Source organism: Podarcis muralis, chromosome 16 (genome assembly GCF_964188315.1).
Source record: "Podarcis muralis chromosome 16, rPodMur119.hap1.1, whole genome shotgun sequence".
In the NCBI taxonomy this organism is placed as follows: domain Eukaryota; kingdom Metazoa; phylum Chordata; class Lepidosauria; order Squamata; family Lacertidae; genus Podarcis; species Podarcis muralis.
Window position 1 is genome coordinate 15,028,549 of NC_135670.1, and position 19,700 is coordinate 15,048,248.

Consider the following 19,700-nt stretch of genomic DNA (forward strand, 5'->3'; position numbering starts at 1 on the left):
TTCACTATGGAAATAGAAGCCAACAACCAACTTCCCTTTCTTGACGTCCTAATCTACAAAAAACCTGATGGCTCCCTAGGACACACTATCTACCGGAAAAAAACACACACCAACCGCTACTTACATGCACAATCACACCACCACCCTGCACAAATAAACTCCGTAGCCAAGACTCTCATCTCCAGAACCAAACGCCTGGCTGACAAAGACCACTTGACAACTGAGTTACAGAATCTCTCAAATGTGTTAATTGCCAATGGATACCAGCAAAACAGGGTTACGAAGCTAATCCAAAAAGAAACACCCCCCAAAAACCAAGACACAGAAGAAAACAATGGCATGGCCCTCCTTCCTTATATCAAGGGCACTACAGATAAAATTAGCAAAATCCTCCATAAACACAATATCAAAACAGCCTTTTGCGCCAACCAAAAAATAGCCAATATCCTCAGAAACCCCAAGGATAAAATCCAGTTGGAAAACCAAGGGGTCTATGAAATACCCTGCAAAGTCTGCCCAGCCACGTACATTGGACAAACAAACAGACGAATAAATGCACGTATCGCAGAACACAAGAATGCCGTCAAAAAAGAAGAAAAAACTTCCTCTCTCTTCCAACACATGAAAGAAACAGGACACGAAATTAATTTTGCAGATTCCAAATTGCTCTCTAACATGGAACATCACCACAAGAGAATAATCATGGAAGCCATCGAGATAGAGAAACACCCTCACAACATGAACAAGCGTGACGACACATCCCGCTTGCCAGACATCTGGAAATTAGCCCTCCCCACAAAAACTGACACCAGATCCAGAGGCACACAGAACGCCATCACCAATCAACCACACCAGACCCAAACCCAGACCCTCTCCACAGATAAATTACAGACACCATCCAGTAGCCAAACCATGGTGGCACCTCCGGATGCTGCACCCCCCTGCAATCCCTACACAGATCTGGCTGGCACAGGCCACAAAACCACAGCTCGCCCCTATACACGAAGCCAAGCCAGAGCACAACTAAATGTAGTACACCCATCTTCTCAGAAAAACTCTTCACAAAGTTCAAGAGGTCAAGACACAAAGGCTTTAGCAACTAATCCACACCTAATGACCCACCTAAGTGGTACTCAGGATATCACTCAAGAAATCACTCAAGATATCCCTCAAGCAATTAAGGAACAAAAGAAGAAAAGGCACACTAGCCTGGGAACTTCCTCTCTGCCCAGAACCTCCTCAACAGTATTTATAGGAACTCAAACACTGAGATCCTGCACTGTTCCAGTAACAAGAAGCCGAAAGCACCAGCCTGAAGATGACGAGTGAGACCTCGTCGAAACGTCGCCTAGACACCCCAACTTTTACACGGGAAGATACCCGAGGACACCAAAACCTGCATTCCTGTACCCGTGAAAATCTACGAAAGCAAATATATATATATATATATACACACACACACACACACACACACACACACACACACACACAGTATATATATACACAGTGTATATATATATATATATATATATATATATATATATATATATATATTTGCTTTCGTAGATTTTCACGGGTACAGGAATGCAGGTTTTGGTGTCCTCGGGTGTCTTCCCGTGTAAAAGTAAAACTTTTACACGGGAAGACACCCGAGGACACCAAAACCTGCATATATATATATATATATATATATACACAGTATATATATATATACAGTGTGTGTATATATATATATAGCATCTAGCACCTTCATTATACAAGATCCAGAAAATTCTGAAGCCATACCTCTTTACCTGAGCTTTTGACACAAGGTGTGTCTTTTTAGGACTCACCTTATATTTTATGACTGTAAGTTGCTTTACATTGTTTGTAGTACTGTGCTCAAAGCGGTTCACAGGACAGACAGCTGAAGCAGAGCAGCCATTATGGATAAGTATAATGAACTGCAATAATCTGCTATTGACATTTCAACCATCTCAATTCATTGAAAGTGCATCAGAAGCTTCAGTGAGCATGAAACATGCCAAGAGGTCAGCCAACAATATCCAGTGCCCATCACGCCCACATTACACCCACGTGGAGCCATCCATTTTGCAGCCCAAGTTAAGGGACCCCGCCACAACACAGCTTTTGCCCACAGCAGTCTCACAGCACAAACTGAGCTCCTCCTGGCTGCACTCTCCAGCCAAACTCCACACAAGCCACTCTATATGAACACAGCTAAAATGTCTAAGTAAAAGCCCCACTTTCATCTAGATGGGACGCACACAGCACTCTTTGCGACCCCAAAAGAAAACCCTGAGAACGACAGCACCCTTCAGGGCACACACTCATGACAGAAAGAGACACCACCTCTGAGCCAAGAAAGGACACCTTGTAGGCAGGTTGGGGAAAGCCTCACCCCCCCCCCAGAAGAGCTCCTCATTTTGGGGTGCGGTGCTAAAAGCAGCAAAGCCACTTTTGCACACCCCACAGCAGCTGGTCTTAGAAGAACCTCAGGTGGCCCTCCAGGTCTCTTTCCCTGGACCCTGGTGGAATCTGGCAAGGGCTAGGTCGTTCCTTGGCCCTGTTCTTCTTCTTCCTCCTCCTCCTGTGCTGTTTTACCTGACCAGGATGTGTCCTTGAACTTTGGTGATGGATGGAGGATGGAGAAGGGGTCTGTGTGCCTGATCACACATATTTTTGCCACACCTGTGGCCCCTAGCATTGTGCATGATGAGGGGATGTGGCCCTTGCAATGGAAAACTGTGCCTATCCCTCCCTGTCTTCAGAAAAAGACAATCGTTTCATGGCAGAGCCTTGCAGCTGGACCAGGCTGGGGTCCAGAACTGACCTGTCCTCCAAGGTTCACTTTGGCAGGTTTGTAGGACCACCCACCTGCCAGCCATCTGCCACCAGGTGATTCGACTCTACACCAGAGCACTCTGAGGGGGCTCCTGGTGCTTCCTTGCCAGTTTGGATTATGCACCATTGTCAAACTTGGCACCCCCCTTTTTTTCCTGCTTTGCTGGGTGGCAGGGAAAGGTGCCAAATTAAAAAAAAAAGCAGAATCTGGAAAGGCAAAATTAGAAATGTGCTCCCACTTCTTCATTGGGAATTGGTCCCACAGAACAGAAGTGGTAAAGCAGCTGCTTGAAGTGAATTTTTTGGGGTGGGTAAGATTTCGTTTGCCTTCCCAAACATTCTTAGAATTTCACTCCCTGAATGCCACCCTCCCAGGCCCATCTGGCGCTTAATATTGCTGCAATGTTTTTACTACCTTCGTTTTACTAGATTTGTTTTTAATATTGCTTTATAGTTTACTTTTTAAGTATTGTCTTTTGTGTTCTTTTTTTTTTTTTAGCTTTCTGGGTTTTATTCATGTTTCTTTCCATTTCTGTGTGCCGCCTTGATTCCCCGTTTGGGGAACAGACAGGATAAAAACAAAAAACTTCTATTCACTTTTTTTGCTGGGCACAAATTGCCGCACAGAATAATGGTGATGATGATGTACTATATACCACCTTTGGGATTGAAGACGTCTTGCCGCATTTAAAAACAACATTATAAAATACGAAGGAGGTAAAAACGAGCTTGTTAAAAAACAAGATTTAAAATGCAGGTTACATTTAGAACCAGCAACTGAAATACAAGAGCGGAAAGTCTACCTCTTTTATTTCAGGCTCCTCCTTCTTCGAAAGAACCCGGACCCCGGCAGTGGAAGCCCGTCCGGAGAGACACTGCAAACCTTGCTGGGAGCGAGTCGCCTCTGGCGCTCTCCAGGGTCCTGTAACTCCAGCCTGAGCGGTCTTTCTGCCAACGGACTGATTCAGCCGCGCTCAGACACCCACCATTGTGCCTTGGCTTGCGGTCGGGTCAGGACCCTGGACAGCTACGGACGGTGCCGCTGGATCCCTGCTGCTCCTCCCTGGCGGTGGTGGTGCTGCGGAGCTGAGCCCTGCAGGGATCTATTCTGTCCCCCACCATCATGGTTTTGAATATCAACAGCCCACTTTATGGTTGTACATATATTTATATCTTGCCTTTCCTGATAACTCCTTGCCTGGGGCATGCCGAGTAGGATCTACCCTCTGCTCTCCACGGAACTGTCCTATGAGCACCAGAGCCTTGCTGGAGTTGGACCCAGCGGTGCCCTCCTAGCGCCACAGTCACCCGTTTTCAGAACTGGCCAGCTCGACCCCTCCAGGAAAACCGCCCAAAGGGGCCTGAAGGAGGCAAAGAGAACGGAAGAGGATGGAAGCTTGGTCCAAGAAAAGCTCATGCAATTCTGGACTGCATCAAGAGACGTCTGCTGTCCAGATCAAATGAAGTCACAGCGCTGCTCTATTCTGCCTTGCTCAGACCCCACCTGGAGTCCTGTGTCCAGATCTGGGTGCAGCAGTTTAAGGAGGATAATGACAAGCTGGGAGGTGTGCAGAAGGGGGTGACCAAGATGATCACGGGTCTGGAAACCAAGCCTTATGAGGAATGGTTGAGGCGTTGGGGATGTTCAGCCTGGTAAGGAGACTGAAAGGAGATATGATAGCCATCTTCTAGTATCTAAAGGGCTGACACATGGAAGATGGAGCAAGCTTGTTTTCTTCTGCTCCAGAGGGTAGGACTCGATCCAATAGATTCAAATATCAAGCAAGGGGATTGTAACTAAACATCTGGTGGTAAGAGTTGTTCAAGGCTGGAACAGACTCCATCGGAAGGTGGTGAACTCTTCTCCATTGAAAGTTGTAAAGCAGAGGTTAGATGGCGATCTGTCAGCAATTCTCGAACTGTGATTCCTGCACCGCAGGGGGTTGAATTGAATGACCCTTGTGGTCCCTTCCAACTCTTCAGTTCTATGATTCAATGATGTGGGGGAGGGCAAACCTTTGGGTTAGTCGAGCCTTTGATCTTTAATCATTTGAAGAGTCTCTGGATTACATATCTCATTTCTGCTCCTGTCCAGATTGGATTACAGGATAAATTGTGTGTCCTTCCTGTTTATTGTGTTTAGGGTGGTTTGGTTTTTTATCATCATTTTATTGTTTTCTGCTCTGAGAACTGTTTTTCTGCTCCTGAAAACCAGATGATAAAAAAATGGAAATAAACAAAATAAAAGATTTTAATTAGATAAAGATTGCCTTGGGGAGAATGGATGGTTTGCTTGCATGGTCTGTTGAGGTGTGTGCAGTTCAGGGGGTAGCTTAAACAATTAGCCACTGAGCGAAAATGGATTTCTAAAAAGTAAATAGGTGGAGCAAGGGGATCAGGACCATAGCTAGGGTGGCAGAGATGGCTCCTGCTATGGCTCCAATCTGAATTCCCATCATGCTTCTCACTTGCATTAGAAGGAAATCTTCCTTTGCCCTCAACAGGAATTCTCCTCTCAAAGCAAATGACAGACACTGAGGAATCAACAGCAGAAGCCAAAGATTAAAGCCCCCACTCACCCCATGTCAGGGACTTGATCCAAATTGAGGGCTCTGAATCTGCCATTTACTTTTAAAACAACCACCATCTTTGCAATTGCTAATTGTGCAGGTGGCCTCGTGCCTGGTCTGGGTGTGAAATGTCATCTTCTAGGTGAGATCTTTCTAGTCCTGCAGCGACAGGGGAGCAGAAAATGTGGTGGATTTTTCTGGCAGGAAAGTCCTGAAAGCTTTGGACATATAGTTGGTTCACTGTGACATCACCCTCACCATCATACAAATCCAGGAAATGTTTAAATATTTAAGATTCCCAATTCTGAAGCATGTTTGATTGGAGCAGCCTCAGGGAGGTGTGCAAGGAACTCTTGGGATAACGTGAGAGTATTCTCGATCTTGGGATGACTGAGCAACTGGGCTTTTGCCAGTCTCATTTTAATACGCATATATCACTCTCCATCCTGTTCAGGCTTAGGAAGAAATAAAACTCCATTCTAGCATTTGATATAGGACTAGTGGCTGTACTCTGAGAAACATTGCCCAGAGCAAAGACCCCTCACCCCAATTTCAAGGCAGAATTGGGGATACATCTATGAAGTTGCAGGATATCCTGTGGCTGAGGGTCTCAACAGAGTCTTTGCTGGATAGCTCAGTTGGTTAGAGCATGGTGCTGGGAATGCCAAGGTTGCAGGTTCAATTCCCATAAGGGACAGCTGCATACTTCTGCATTGCAAAGGGTTGGACTTCAGGGTCCCTTCCAACTCTATGATTCTATATTCTATTCTACAGTGGTGCCTCGCAAGACGAAATTAATTCGTTCCGCGAGTTTTGTCGTCTTGCGATTTTTTTCGTCTTGCGAAGCACGGTGTTGGGAAAGCTTTGGAAAAGCTTCAAAAATCACCAAAGTCTTTAAAAACCTCAAAAAAGGCTACCACACAGCGTTCTATGAGTTGCTCCTTGAAGTCTAGTCGCAACTGTATTAACGGTGTTAAGAAAAAGGAAACAAACTTGCAAGACGTTTCCGCCTTGCGAAAGAAGCAAGCCCATAGGGAAAATCGTCTTGCGAAGCAGCTCAAAAAACAAAAAACCCTTTCGTCTAGCGAGTTTTTTTGTCTTGCGAGGCATTCGTCTTGCGAGGTACCATTCTATTCTATTCTATTCTATTCTATTCTATTCTATTCTATTAAGGTTCTGGAAGTGCTGGCTCGGGCTGATGATAATTGTAATCCAAAACATCCAGATGACACCCACGTCTCTTCTTCTCACCCATTTGGAGGGGTGTCATGGGACGTTCTTGCAGCTTGAGACAGGAAATTTGCTGGTGTGGACTGACACCCAGTAAAGCTTCCTTTTGGGTGGGGATGTTTAGCTGGCCATCAGGCTCGCAACACTCAAAGCTCAAAAGCCACCCCTCCATCACCCCACCACACCATCATTGGCAACAAGTGGCTTGGCTCACTTCCTTGAGCCACCTGCAATATTGCTGACCCTATTCTGAGGCTCACCTGTTTGCTGAGGATGTGCGATGAGCAGCTGATGGACAGGTGGCCAGCCCTGCCATTTGGACAAGGGGCTCAGCGAGTCTTTAAGATATGCCACCTGGGGAAGCTACTCAAACCTTGATTCTGCCATGGCAGGATGGGAGAACTTAACAGGTCTGGGACAGCTCCTTGCTTCAAGGATGCAGCTATATCAGCCTGGCACAGAGCAAGCTTCTAAACACACACGCGCGCACACACAAGCAATTTCTTCCAGCTCCCATTGTCCTTTCCCTTTCATTCCTGTACCGGTTCCCCCCTCCCCCCTTTCCAATCATCTCCTGCCACTGTCAGCTGTTGGCTGGGCTCCCAGGGATCAATATTGCATTAGCCCTCCATGCTGCATTCATGCAAATGACAACTGAGCTGGTCAGCCTGTCCAGGCAGGCGGCAGATTGTGGTGAGATTTTAGGGAGGGGGGACCAAGGCAGCAAGGCAAGAGCAATGTGGAGAAGAGGGCTATCTATGGTTAGTAGCTATGATGGCCATGCTCTGCCTCCTATGCTTCTGAATACCACTTGCTGGAAACCACTGCAGGGGAGAGGGCTCTTGTGCGCGTATCCTGCTTGTGTGTAGGCTTCCCCCTGGGGCATCTGATTGGCCCTGTGAGAACAGGGTGCTGGACTAGATGAGCCACTGGTCTGATCCAGCTTTAAGGCTCTCCTGAGGTTCTTCCTTCACCGTCAGAGACAGCAATGCTTCTGAGTCCCAGTTGTTGGAGGCTACAAGATGGGAGAGTTGCTCTCGTGCTCAGGTTGAGCATGCATCTAGGATGCTGGACTAGACGGGGCCTCCTGTGGCCTGATTCATCTGGGCTCATCTTAGGTTCTGAGGTTTTGGGTCGTGTGTTATATGCCAGAGGCAGAAAGAACTTGCCTTGGGGAACAGTGCTTCTTATGGTATGAACACAAGACTGGAGGAGATGAAAAGAGGCCCTTTGTTTAGTCTGACACTCTAACCCAGGGGTCAGCAAACTTTTCCAGCAGGGGGCCAGTCCACTGTCCCTCAGACCTTGTGGGGGGCCTGTGCTATATTTTGAAGAGAAAAAAATGAATGAATTCCCATGGCCCACAAATAACCCAGAGATGCATTTTAAATAAAAGGACACATTTGACTCATGTAAAAACACGCTGATTCTTGGGACCGTGCACGGGCCAGATTTAGAAGGTGATTGGGCTGGATCCGGCCCCCAGGCCTTAGTTTGCCTACCCATGCTCTAACCAGTACACCATGCTGGCTCATAATGAATAAATAAACTCTGTCTTTTGCCTCCCAGAGGTATTTTTTAAATGTGTTTTTAAACGTGTCCTTTATTTATGCACCCCCACCCCATGGCACACCCCAGCCCACTTTTTTATACCTTAATGCAATAGACGACCTTGGAAGATAGTGAATTCTCCTTCCTTATAGGTTTTTAAGGAGAGGCTGGATGGCCATCTGTCAGGGATGCTTTAGCTGAGATTCCTGCGTTGCTGGGGTTGGGCTAGAGGACCTTTGGGGTTCCTTCCAACTCTATGATTCAATGATGGGCATTCAGAGTTAGGACGTTTTAAAAGGGAAAGAGACAAACCTAAGCCAAGGCTCCTTCCAGCAGCTTTGTTAAACAGCTGGCATGGGTGAGATCCACCAGGCAGCTAAAGCTTTGGTGCTCAAATCCAGCTTTCTAATTTGAGGTATTTATTCAATAACTCAAGAGTAAAATGAAGGAGATAAATATGAGTTTGCTTTGAAATGAAAGATAAAGTGGTATTGTCTAACTAATCCCCACACTTGAAATAGAACTTGAAATCAGTTGCAGGAACTTACATAAGAGCGAAATTTCCTTCATCCTCCCAGGGACCAGGGTTCTGTTCTGGAAGGGACCAGGCAAAGTTTCCCCAGGTCAAAGCTTGCTCAAAATCACCCTCCATTTATGCGGTGCACCAGGAAAAGTAAGGAAATGGAGGGGGCAGAAGCTAGTAAAAGGGGTTATGAGATGTCTATCCTAGGAGGAAGGAGGAGGAAGAGAGGTGGTGTAAATGGAAAAGAACCCACCCCACCCCTGCCACCACCACCCTTGAGTTTCCATCAGAGAAGAGACAAAGGCCACCTTGTGTATTGGTGAAGGGGCTAGCTAGAGCTCAACATTCTGCACTGATTCCTGGGGAAGGGGGCTGCTGCTCAGAGGCAGAACACCTGCTTCTCATGCAGAAGGTCCCAGGTTCAATCCCTGGAATCTCCAAGAATGGCTGAGAACGTCCCCTGCCTGGGGAAAAAAAAGACCGTCATTGTAGGCAATGAACTAAAGGGACCAGGATGTGGACACAAGGAGAGCCCTGATGGATCCGGTCAATGGCCCATCTCCTTGTTCTCCAGTGGCCAACCAGTTGTCTCAGTGGGAAGCCCCCAGGCAGGACCAGAGCACAAGAGCTCTCTCCCCTCCTGTGGCTTCCAGAAAGTGGTCTTCAGAAGCATTGCTGACTCCAACCATGCAGGCAGAGCACAACCATCATAGCTGGGAGTCCTCCATGAATCTGTCCAAGGCAGCTTCCTCCTTTCCTGATCGAGGTGTCCTCCTGTCCCTTTTGGGGTGATCAGCAGCTTTATCATTGCAGCTTTGACTCGTGTGGATTAGCCAAGGATGCTTTGCTCCTTCCTGTGGGAGGAGCCAGAGGCAATGACAGACAGATCCAGCTCATTATAGTTTTGTCCTCCTCCTCCTCCCTTGCTGAGTTCTGCAAGGACAAGACTAAGACTGTGCAGAGGTTGGATGAGCATTTGTCATGTATGGTGTCATTGATTTTCCTGCATTGCAAGGGGTTGGACTAGATGATCCTTGGAGTCCCTTCCAACTCTATGATTCTATGATGAGGAGGAGGAGGAAGCAGCAGCAGCAGCAGCTAGCTGGGTTTCCCACCCCTTGAGCTGGTTGTATGAAAGAAGGCAGGCAGGTGGGGGATGGCTAAGGGCAGGCTGAGGTTGGTCCTGCCAAATAAACATTCATGAGCTGCGCCTGTGAAGATCTCCTGTTCTGTGGAAATCCCACTGCAAGAAAGCTTGTCAGGCTGGAAATGGAGAAGCCAATGTTTAATCTGTGCCAAGGGATCGGTTCCAAAAGGAAACGGCAGGAAGAAAGTCAGTGCAGTGTGTTCGTCAGCATGTTGGGCTGGGACCAGCGAGATCCAGGTTCATGTGGCCGTGGGTGACCTTGGGCCAGTCCCTCTTTAAAAAGGAAGAGCCCTTGCTCAGTGGAGGAGCACTTGCCCCAGGTACAATCCCTGCTGGCACTTCCAGGAAGGACAGAAAATGCCCCCTGCTCATCACCCTACTGAGCTAGGCAGAACAATGCCTTGACTCTAAAGACAGCAACTTCCTATGCTTGGCCTAGTCACTGGAGGCGAGTTACAGTGTCTTCTAGGCAATCAGGCGAGAATCAGCTGGGTGGCATCACTTGGAGCAGAATCAGCAAGCCAGGGGAGGAGGGGACCCCACCGAGGACACGCTGCCTAGCTAGGGACTCCTCAAATCCAGATCTCTGGCCTACCTTGCAGGCTTCTAGGGAAGATGAATCGATATGTGCGTGTGTGGCAGGGAGAGGGGAGAAACCATGTATGCTGCCCATGCTGCTCCTTGGAGCAAGGTGACCAGTATATAAATAAATTGGCAAAATAAATAATAAGAGAGTTTTTGACAACGAACAAAGGATGCCTCTGAGCAGATGTGGTGCTTTATGCTTTTAAATTTCAGACGATAATGGCATTGGTATGTTGGAACCTGCTTTGTGGCTGATGAAAAGGGAGGGGTCCGAAAGTCTACTCAGTAAACAAATGGACCTATTTCTGTCGAGTCCCCCCGCCCGCACTGGGGCTTCTAGGGGGGGAAAGGTCGTGACCCCCAGCCGGGACTTGAGAACCCCTAGAGCTTGGGCAGGGAAGCCAAAACAGTCTCGCTCTCAGCCAGCCAGCCAGCGTCCGCCCCCCCCCCCCCCCCGCTTCCAAGGAGCAGCAGCCTTGGTGGCTGCTGCATTCATTGTTCACCTTCGCCTCCCGCCCCCCCCCCCATCTGAAAGGCGGAGCCCTGTGGGCGGGGGAGGAAGAGGAGGAGGCTGAATTGCGCGGGTGTCCCTCCCGGGTGGGGTGCAGGAGACCCGGGGCCCCGGCCTGGTCCCCCGCTTGGTTGGCAGAGAGGGAGGGCGCGAGGGAGGGGCCGAGCCGGGGCGGCGCTTGGAGGAGGCGGAGGCGGAGGCGGGAGGAGGTGGCGGAGCCTCCGCTGCTGCTGCTGCCGCTGCCGCCGCCGCCGCTCCCGGACCCTCCTGCATCCCCGCCTCGCGCATCTTCTCCTGCATCTTCTCCATCCTCCTCGGGCATCTCCTCCTGCGCATCCCTCGGCCCCAGGAGGAGGCGGGCGAAGGCAGGACCAGCCCCGGCCATTGTCTTTGGCCGCCGCCGCCGCCGCATCGCCTCCCGCCCTCCCTCCCGCCAGCAGGTACCCCGAGGCTGCGCCCTTGCGGTGGGGGGAGGAGGGAGGGAGAAGCGGGGTGGGGTTCCCTCGCAGCCTATGGCGCTGTGGGGTGGGAAGGGAGAGGGGCCCCCTCTTTGGACAGGGTGTGGGCTGGGGCCAAGGCGGCGTCCAGGATACCCCCCGCACACACCTCGTTGGTGCCAAGTCTGGGGGAAGGGAGTGGGGCTGCGGTACCAACTCAATAGGGGGGGGGGTCCTCGCCCAGCTTTCTCTTTGGACTGGAGGTGTGGGGCTGCGTGTGTGTGCGCGCGCGGGGGGTGATCTTGCTAAGACGAGGGTTGGAGGGGCAGAGGAGGCGAGCCGGGGACATTGGGGCGGCCGCGGGGAGGGGGCGCTGGTCGTGAAGTGTCGCCCTTTCCCCAAACCTCGCCTCGACGCGCGTCTCTCGCCATAGATAACCCCGGGGAGGGCGGCGGGCTGGGAGGTGGGGAGGAAGAGTGCTTGTTGTCCATCACGCCGCCTCCTTATCTCCCAAGGTTGAGGTTATCTGTCGGCTGCCGCCAGTTTGCGGGGCTTGACATCTGAGATGCCCCGGTGGGGTTTTTGTTGTTGTTGTTGTTGTTTGGTGATGATGATGATGATGGTGATAATGCCCTTTGGACGGTCTTTCCTCTGCAAGCCGCTCCTCTCCCCCTCCCCGCCCCAATTCCACCCAGATATTCGGGTTTTCCACTTCCAAAGTCTGGTGCTGTATCCTGTTGGTGCAAATAAAATCATCTCAGATCTCGGATGCCTGGAGGTTGGTTTGGGCACTGTCAGCATGCCTCCTCCTCCTCCTCCCACCGAAACTCCGAATTCTGAGATCTGGGCAGCGGCGGCGGCGGCATTATTCGATGGCAGCAGCAAATCTGCAATCCCCGTTTAGCTCTGCTTCATTATTTACTCGCCGCCAGTGAGCTGAGCCTGTCTCAGCCTGGAGAGCCTTTGTTAGCAAGTATTAATATTTGGTGTTGAAAATCAGCTGTGCCCCCCGCCCCGGGGCAGAGGGAGCTGCTGGCATCTTGGCGTTTCTTTTGCCTTGGAAAGGATGCCGAGAGGCATTTTGTGGGCGCTTTTCCCCTGCAGGGCGACAAGGCTGCCTTTCTGACACCACCGTGTTGTGTGTGTGCAGAGGAGCCTTGCTAAACGAGTGTAATGTGCTGTCTAGCGGGTGGGGGGGTAGGGAAGGCTCCGAGGATCAATGAAAAATGGTCTTCTCGTGGTGCTTGCCGAAGTATCCCCCGGCTTCAAGGCGCTGGGTTGTGTTGTGTGTGGAAGGATCTCAACACCCTCAGATTGCTCTGCTTACAAGCCTCTTTCCACCCCCATTCCCAGCTCCTCCACGTATGTCTGGCACCCTCTCTATCTGTGCTTTGCAGGAGTGGTCTTCTATCGGGGTGTGTGCGAGGCAATGTTGGTGGGGGGCTTGCGTGGCGGTGGGGTGGGAAGCTAAAAGGAGGCGTTGTGTGCAGAAACCATCCTTTCCCCCAACACACAGAAATGGATCCTTGCAAAACAGCCCCTGCACAAGCCTTTGTCATGCGGCGTGAAGCTCCCTCCCTCTCTTATGGCGAGGGGGGTTTTGAGGGAAAGGGGGCTGCTTGCAAAGAAGGGGGTGTCATTGGCTCCTTTGGGAAGGGCTGGGGTTGGGAGAGAAGCGGGGGCTTTGAGAACAGGTCCTGCCTTAGCCCCCGCCAAAGGAGGATTGTCTGGCTGGTCCTTCTCCCTTGGCGTGTTGCAGACATTTATATTATTAATTTGGTATTGTGGATTACCTCTCTCTTGTGTGCTGCTGCCCCCCAATCAGATCCTACCACAACATCAATGGCAATATCATGTCCGAATTTAAGGGGGAGGACATTTCGGGAGAGAGAGATTGGCAAAGAGTGTCACAGTTGCCTTGAATAAACACACACACACACACACACACATACACACACAATTTTTAAAAAAATCTGCTGGCGATTTGCTTTTATTCACAAGGGTCTTTTCTTTAGGATTAACAGAAGAAGGAGAAGCTCAGAAATCCCCACCTCCCTCCTTGCAAATAAATAAAACCGCCACATGATTCTCTCTCTGGGAAAATCAGCTCCCTCCAAAGGGGAAAGCCATCATATTCAATGGTGCTAATTAATTTTTATTAAGAAACCAAAGGGATATTTGTTAGCCCAAGAAAAATCTTTGAGCTGCACCAGCTTCCAGTCAGAGAGGAGAGGAGAGAAGCATGACAAATATGTTTTCCAGAGGAGCACCAGGAAGAAAAATGACACAACCAGGAGGAGGAGGAGGGCGGAGGGCAGGTACTTACAGCGGCTCAGGTGTGGGGCTCTCCTTTGAGCACACCTGATGCTGCAGCCTCAGCGCTTTGGCCCCAGGGATGGTGGCCAGGCTCAAGCACCGGGAAGGGGAGGGGGTGCCTGGGCAGCAGTGGAGGGGGGACTCCAGGACAGGAGTCTTTCAGGGGGGGGGGAGAACAGCCTTGGATACATTGCTGGGTGCAATGCCACTGGGCTTGGAGAAGAGAGAGGATGGGCTCCCTCCCTCCTGTATGATAGGCTTGCTTTGTTCACATTGGGAGGGGACTGCTCCTGGCTTAGGGGGGTCTCCTGTTGCTGTGAGAAATCGGGGCACCCTGTTAGGGCCAACCATGCCTAAGGGACCCTCTGCCGGCCAAGCACCAGTAGCAGTCAGATCAGTCCGTAATATCCTTTAACATCCCAAATAATATTTTCGGCATAACAGGGTGCTCTCCATATTCTTGTATCTTCATAAGGGTGGCTGAGAGAGGGGGTTGGACTAGATGGCCCTTTGAGTCCCTTCTCACACTACTATTCAGTGACAGAGATAAGGACTTGCTTAAGGCTGCCCAGGTCTCTGATATACCCCATTCCCGCCCTACAGAAAGCATGCAAGCCACTGGCTCCTGGTCAGTTATTTAGAATTTGCTGGGCTTTTGAAGGAAGTGATTATTATCCCCACTTTGTGGAACAGAGGAACTGAGAGGCAGCAACCTGTTGGAGGTTTGCACAGATATCCCTCTGCATACCACCTGCTTTTGTGTGGGCAGCACACAAAGACACACAGCGGGCATTATGGAGTGGGAGAAGGCAGCCAAGCTGACGCTGTTAGTTGCTATCAGGTAGGTGTTAAGCTTGGTGGGATCTTCTGTAGGTGGCCAGAAGGTTCATCCAACAACGTTCTTCAAGGGCCACTTGGAATTTGTCATGCACTAGGAAGAGGAGAGCTATTTCTGAATGTCAGCCTGCTATGGGATGGTGACTGCCTGCTTGCCTGCCTGCCTGCCTGCCTTCCAAAGGGAGTTTGGTGCCCACCATGTTTCTCTCTGCAGCTCCACCCGGAGAGGCAGCAGGACACAAATGCCTCAAATCAGTCCACTTTATGTGTTATTTACAGGCCCAGTACCTGCTCTCAAGGAGTGCACTGAAAAGGTATCCTCAGCTGCCTGGGGGTGAGGAGACCTGTGATGGGGCACATGTCCTGCAAGCAGAAGGGACCAGCCTCAGTCCTTGGTATCTCCACGCAGGGCTGGGAAATACCCCTGCGTAAGAGTCAATGCCAGCCACTGACTGTAGAGAGTATTAAACTTGATCCAGAGGCTTGGGCCTCTGGATGTCACTGGACTACAGTTCCCATCAGCCCTTGCCCTTGGCCATGCTGGCTGCAGGAGCTGATGGGAGTTGATGTCCAACAAACCTGCCTCCTCATGAGCTCAATGGCCCACTGGTCTGACTTGGCCAAAGGCATCTTCCCATGTCTTATGCCAGGATTGGGCCTTCTTGCTCTGAGTCAGTTCAACATTAATTTGGCCAGGGATGTGGAGTCACTGCTCAGGGCCTGCTCTTGACAACCTGAAATTGGACCAGGAGATTATTCCACGCAAGCCTGGACCATCAGAAGAACTTTCATATAACTCCTAGGCATGTTTGCTTCGTTTCTTCCATGGGAAAAAGGGAGTGTCAGTGGCCTGCCTCCAAAGAGATAGAATTGCAGAGTTGGAAGAGGCGCCAAGGGTCTCTGGTCCAACCCGCTCCCCCTGCAATGCAGAAATCATAAGAACATAAGAAGAGCCTACTGGATCAGGCCAATGGCCCATCTAGTCCATTGCAATGGTCGAGCAAAGTAATTTTTGAATCAGGACTTAATGCCCTGACATCCCTCCACTTTAGATAGCAATGTGAGGTTAGTTCTCCAAAATGTGGTCAGCCATCCCTGCTGTATGGAATGGAGGTGTCATTCTCCTTCTGCTGAGTGGAGCCCTGATCCTCTGCCCCAAAGCCCTGGCTGGACTCTGCATGTTACTCCAATTACAGATAAAAAGGTAAAGGTACCCCTGCCCGTACGGGCCAGTCTTGACAGACTCTAGGGTTGTGCGCCCATCTCACTCAAGAGGCCGGGGGCCAGCGCTGTCCGGAGACACTTCCGGGTCACGTGGCCAGCGTGACATCGCTGCTCTGGTGAGCCAGAGCCGCACACGGAAACGCCGTTTACCTTCCCGCTGGTAAGCGGTCCCTATTTATCTACTTGCACCCGGAGGTGCTTTCGAACTGCTAGGTTGGCAGGCGCTGGGACCGAACGACAGGAGCGCACCCCGCTGCGGGGATTCGAACTGCCGACCTTTCAATCGGCAAGCCCTAGGCGCTGAGGCTTTTACCCACAGCGCCACCCGCGTCCCTCCAATTACAGATGGTGGGCATTAAATAGCTGCTAAAGAAATGGTGTTAGCACCTGTTTGCGGTGACTGCATAGAACTACAAGGCAGGCCCCTTCATCTCCCCACCAATGAGGGAAACAGACTGAAATGATTATTGTGGTGTGGGCAAGGCCAGGCAGCACGTTCTGGGCTCTCTTAAGAGTGGTCAAACAGGCACCAAGCATGAGGAGTTCTCTTGCAAAGCCCCCTTAGCAATAAATGGAAGCCCCACAAGTTCATGCTTGGCTTCACTTAGGTGCATGCAGAAGACGTTTGTGACGGATCAGGCCCCGTGTTAATGAATGGGTGGTTGTGTCCCTGCACACCAGGATGTCCCAAGCCAGCCTGAGAATGTGTGCCAATTCCACTTGCAAAATTTGGGTTCAGGCAGAGGAGCTATCTCTCTGAAAAGGTTCCTTCTTGTGTGCTCTTACTCTCTCTCCAAACACACACAGACACATATATATGCACACACACTTTTCTGCTGTATAGTTTACAGAGCTTCCCTTTGGAATATTTCGCTGGAGGAAGGCGTTATCACTTCAGGGTTTTTGTTTTTTTTTTAAAAAAGAAACGGCAGCACAAAGCTCTTGAGAATTCCTCTTTCTGCTGGAGTTCCTTATCATCCACTTGCAATGTTCACATTAGAGTTCAACTTCCTTTAATTCATTCCAGATTTTGTGTGTGTGTGTGTGTGTGTGTGTGCAGATGCTGGTTTTTCCTATATAAAAAAGGACTCCCCACCCTATGTTGCTTTTTCCTCCTTCACAGCCTGCCTTGCCCCTTCTCTCCCTACCCACCCACCCAATGATAAAACAAAACCTCCAGTGTGACAAATGGATACCTCAGGATGGGGCAACCACCACCTACCCCCCCCCCCCAAGGCATGTCATTCTGTGGGCTCAGGCTGCTTTGTCCTCTTACCGAATGGTTTAAAGTGTTGGCCCAGATAAATTTTACATGAATAATTTCTCTCCCTGCAGCAAGAAAATACACAAAACAAGCCCTTCGGCTGGCTATAATTGAATTTTTTTTCCTGGGTACCTGAAATGTGATTTGTGCTGGAGGAGGGTTGGGGTGTGTGTTTTGCTGGTGTGGATTTGAACCTAATCTTGCAAACTGGCTTTAAAAGCTGATCTTGTCATGAGAGGAGAGAGAGAGAGAGACAGAGAGAGACAGAGAGAGAGAGAGGCCAAGAGCAGAGCTGAGGGTCTTTCTGCAGCCTCAAAGATTAAATTTATATTTCTGTGTCCACCAGGCGAAAGGGCCTTGTAAATCTATTAAGAGAGCAATCCTCTTTATTCCTTGTATATAGCATTTTTAATGTGAGAGAAGCTTGATATCTTTTACTTTGCCTATTCTCAGAACATCCCTCTGAGGAATCTTCTTGCTAGCATTTAGAGCTATTCCCATCTCACATACAGAAGGACTGAGGCTGGCAGAGAATTACTTGCCTGAAGGCACACAATGCACCCCATAATTCCTGGTGCAACCCGGTGTCTGCTGACCTACCAATTGGATCTTGGGTCACCATCATTTCTTTCTTTCTTTCTCTGGGTCTGCTGTGACCTTCCCACCATCCCCTGGGTGGACTTAGCCTGCTGTGAGGTGAAGTGTGAGAGGGCCTTCTCTGTGGTGGCCCCACCAACTGTGGAATGCCCTTCCTCCAGAGGCTTAGATGGCAGAGACCCTGATGGGTTTTCCACTGGCAACTAAAAGCTATTCTATTCTCCAAAGCATTTGGAGTAAGGACACTAGAAGAGCCCTGCTGAATCAGGATGAAGGGGACCCATCCTGATCTCACAGTGGCCAACCAGATGCCGCAGTTGGAATCCTGGAAGCAGGACCCGCACAGCGGCTACACCCTCCCCTTGTGCATTTCCAAGCAACTGGTATTCAGAGCGTGTAAGAAAATTGGGGTTGGCTTTTACAGCCCAACTCCCCATTAAGAGATGTTGTGTCTCTCAGGTCCTCTATCAGTCAGAGATGCAAACAGAGATTTCCAAGGAAGTAAGGCAAGCTGATGCTTTTGATCTTTATTCCTCTGTTGCAACAGAGTCTCCTTCTTCCCCTTGAAAGGAGGTGAGGAGCAGAGAACAAAAGTGTGTTACAATTTTTAAACCCTCAGATTGTGGCCACCTCTGTAATGGAAAGACACCCCCCCCAAACCCACAAAATGGGTTGCATATGTGAATCAGATCATGCTCAGAGTTCATGCTACTCCAACATATTTATTTACGAGCCTGCCAATCTGTATGCCTGACAACACCTGATTATGGCTGCTCCTGGCTTGTCTAAAGCATCCTTTTGAAATGGTGAATACCTAGACTCCAGAATTCATTGTCAAGGGCCTTTTTCATTCCTGCATAGATATCTGCTCTTTTGACAGGTCAGCTAGGCCATTTGACACATACGGTACACGTCTCAAATGGTTTGCAGAGGGGCGACCTATCAAGAATTTGCTGATAGTGACTTTAGGGGGGCTCTGAGCTTGACTAGGGGCTAAATATGGATGCTGTATTGCTCTCTACTATTTCAGACATGTGGTTTATGCATATATATATATATATATATATATATATATATATATATATATGTCTGTTTACCTTGCACACTTACACATGTGCATTTCATTTATGACAGCTTAGAATTCATATAACAAGAGCCTACTGCTTCCACCAATGGAGGTAGGACATAGTCATCATAGCAAGTTGCCACCAATAGCCTTTTCCTCCATAAATTTGTCCAATCCTCTTTTAAAGCCATCTAAATTTGTGGCCCTCACAACTTCTTGTGGGAGGGAGTTCCATAGTTTAACTATGCACCGTGTGAAGAATGTACTTTGTCTGTTCAATGTTCCATTTCATCAGATGTTCCCAAGTTCTAGTATTATGAGAGAGAGAGAGAGAGAGAGAGAGAGAGAGAGAGAGAGAGAGAGAATGTTTCTCTATCCACTTTCTTCACACCATCAATAATTTTATGCCCCTCTTATTATGTCCCCTCTTAGTCACCTTTTCACTAAACTATACCCAGCTCTGCAATATCCTTTTTGAGGTGAGGCAACCAGAACTGGATGCTTTATTCCAAACGTGGTTGCACCATATAGATCTGCATAATGACCTCATGATCTTGGCAGCTTTATTTTCAATCCCTTTTCCTAAACCCTAGCATGATGATATTCACATTTTTCACAGCTGCTGCACACTGGGTTGACAGCTCCATCCAGCTATCCACTATGACCCCAAGGTCTTGTTCCTGGTCAGTCACTGCCAGCTCAGACCCCATGAGCGCATATGGGAAGCTAGGAATGTTTTTGCTCCACTGTGCATCACTTTACAATTGCTTGCATTGAATTGCATTTGCCATCTCACTACCCATCCACGCAGTCTGAAGAGAATGAGCAGAATTTTGGAGCTCCTCAGAACCTCTTTTTTTGTTTTGTTTCAACCATCCTGGTATCATTAGTGGATTTGGTTCCCTCACTACTCCCCACTAACTCTAGGTTGTTCATGAACAAGTGAAAAAGCACGGGTCCAAATACTAATATTTGGGGGACTCCATTTTCTACAGCCC

General features: G+C 49.3%; 1 protein-coding gene across 33 annotated transcripts in view; it reads left to right on the forward strand.

Annotated features, from left to right (window-relative positions):
- Positions 1 to 11,031: 11,031 nt before the first annotated feature.
- NRXN2 (neurexin 2) overlaps positions 11,032 to 19,700 on the forward strand; it is a 346,059-nt gene continuing 337,390 nt past the window's right edge. For 8 of the 33 annotated variants that reach the window (XM_077920411.1, XM_077920413.1, XM_077920425.1 and 5 more), the window contains exon 1: positions 11,045 to 11,401. The gene's annotated coding sequence lies outside the window, so the exon portion shown is untranslated. Of the gene's footprint in view, positions 11,402 to 19,700 lie in introns of all 33 variants that reach the window. The other 25 variants (XM_077920418.1, XM_077920429.1, XM_077920426.1 and 22 more) reach the window with 10 other exon arrangements.